The sequence below is a fragment of the Vigna unguiculata genome, unplaced genomic scaffold (genome assembly GCF_004118075.2).
Source record: "Vigna unguiculata cultivar IT97K-499-35 unplaced genomic scaffold, ASM411807v1 contig_700, whole genome shotgun sequence".
In the NCBI taxonomy this organism is placed as follows: domain Eukaryota; kingdom Viridiplantae; phylum Streptophyta; class Magnoliopsida; order Fabales; family Fabaceae; genus Vigna; species Vigna unguiculata.
In genome coordinates this window covers 80,001-82,500 of record NW_021011426.1, presented here as the reverse complement: position 1 = coordinate 82,500, position 2,500 = coordinate 80,001, and positions in this window count along the sequence as shown.

Genomic DNA, 2,500 nt, shown 5'->3' with positions numbered 1-2,500 from the left:
GGTGGGGAGTTTTGTGAAAAAATGAAATTCGTGGTTTTTGAGATGTGAGGGTTGGAATGGCCTCCAAATGCCCCAAATGAATACCATGAAAGTCTTGGTGCACGAAAGTTTTGAGTTGGTGGGTTTTGCACATGGCAAGGTTGGCGGTGCACCACGGCATAGCTAAATGGCTTGGTGGGGAGTTTTGTGAAAAAATGAAATTCGTGGTTTTTGAGATGTGAGGGTTGGAATGGCCTCCAAATGCCCCAAATGAATACCATGAAAGTCTTGGTGCACGAAAGTTTTGAGTTGGTGGGTTTTGCACATGGCAAGGTTGTCGGTGCACCACGGCATAGCTAAATGGCTTGGTGGGGAGTTTTGTGAAAAAATGAAATTCGTGGTTTTTGAGATGTGAGGGTTGGAATGGCCTCCAAATGCCCCAAATGAATACCATGAAAGTCTTGGTGCACGAAAGTTTTGAGTTGGTTGGGTTTTGCACATGGCCAAGTTGGTCGGTGCACCCGGCATAGCTAAATGGCTTGGTGGGGAGTTTTGTGAAAAAATGAAATTCGTGGTTTTTGAGATGTGAGGGTTGGAAAGGCCTCCAAATGCCCCAAATGAATACCATGAAATTCTTGGTGCACGAAAGTTTTGAGTTCGGAGGGTTTTGCACATGGCCAAGTTGGCGGTGCACCGCGGCATAGCTAGAAGGCTTGGTGGGGAGTTTTGTGAAAAAATGAAATTCGTGGTTTTTGAGATGTGAGGGTTGGAAGGCCTCCAAATGCCCCAAATGAATACCATGAAATCTTGGTGCACGAAAGTTTTGAGTTCGGAGGGTTTTGCACATGGCCAAGTTGGCGGTGCACCCGGCATAGCTAGAAGGCTTGGTGGGGAGTTTTGTGAAAAAATGAAATTCGTGGTTTTTGAGATGTGAGGGTTGGAAAGGCCTCCAAATGCCCCAAATGAATACCATGAAATCTTGGTGCACGAAAGTTTTGAGTTCGGAGGGTTTTGCACATGGCCAAGTTGGCGGTGCACCGCGGCATAGCTAGAAGGCTTGGTGGGGAGTTTTGTGAAAAAATGAAATTCGTGGTTTTTGAGATGTGAGGGTTGGAATGGCCTCCAAATGCCCCAAATGAATACCATGAAAGTCTTGGTGCACGAAAGTTTTGAGTTGGTGGGTTTTGCACATGGCAAGGTTGGCGGTGCACCACGGCATAGCTAAATGGCTTGGTGGGGAGTTTGTGAAAAAATGAAATTCGTGGTTTTTGAGATGTGAGGGTTGGAATGGCCTCCAAATGCCCCAAATGAATACCATGAAAGTCTTGGTGCACGAAAGTTTTGAGTTGGTGGGTTTTGCACATGGCAAGGTTGTCGGTGCACCACGGCATAGCTAAATGGCTTGGTGGGGAGTTTTGTGAAAAAATGAAATTCGTGGTTTTTGAGATGTGAGGGTTGGAAGGCCTCCAAATGCCCCAAATGAATACTGTAAAAGTGTTGGTGCACGAAAGTTTTGAGTTGGATGGGTTTTGCACATGGCCAAGTTGGTCGGTGCACCGCGGCATAGCTAAATGGCTTGGTGGGGAGTTTTGTGAAAAAATGAAATTCGTGGTTTTTGAGATGTGAGGGTTGGAAAGGCCTCCAAATGCCCCAAATGAATACCATGAAATTCTTGGTGCACGAAAGTTTTGAGTTCGGAGGGTTTTGCACATGGCCAATGTTGGCGGTGCACCGCGGCATAGCTAGAAGGCTTGGTGGGGAGTTTTGTGAAAAAATGAAATTCGTGGTTTTTGAGATGTGAGGGTTGGAAAGGCCTCCAAATGTCCCCAAATGAGTACTGTAAAAGTGTTGGTGCACAAAAGTTTTGAATTGGATGCATTTTGCACTTGGCCAAGTTGGTCGGTGCACCGCGACTAGATAGCTTGGTGCCAAAATTTGTCAAATTTAAGACCTTGGCCAAACTGAATGAAATTTTGTGGGGAGGTTCCTGATATTGTTTAGTGGTGGACTGGAAAAAATGAGGTCGAAATTCGAAGTCTACATGTGCTTTTCTATTTTTCCCGATTTTACACATACCCGGTAAGTAAAAAAAATAAAAAAAATAGTTCCCCTTCGAGAAAAATTATGAAATTTGGTGAGCAAGGAGATACCATTATTCTACGAATTACTGCAAAAAATCGCATCAAAATTCGAAGTGTAGCCCGAGATATGGACTTATGTCTGCTCAAAAAAAGTGTATCTACTTGTACAATTTTGCCTTTTGCATATTAACCTCTTATAGGGGGGGAGTGCTCCTTGAGCCGGCCAGCTCCACACTGGCAGGTTTTAAAGGGAGCTTGATGAGGCCTCCCCCCTCACGTGGTGCGTGCGTTAGCATGTTTATCATGGCACAACTAGCCTCTTCATAGTTGTTGAGCTTTATTAATACCAACACACGGTCGTCACTGATCGTTGGTTAGCTCGGCAGCTAGTCCCTCGGATATTGTGGAAAGTTATTTTCATGCCTAGCGATGCTTGACCA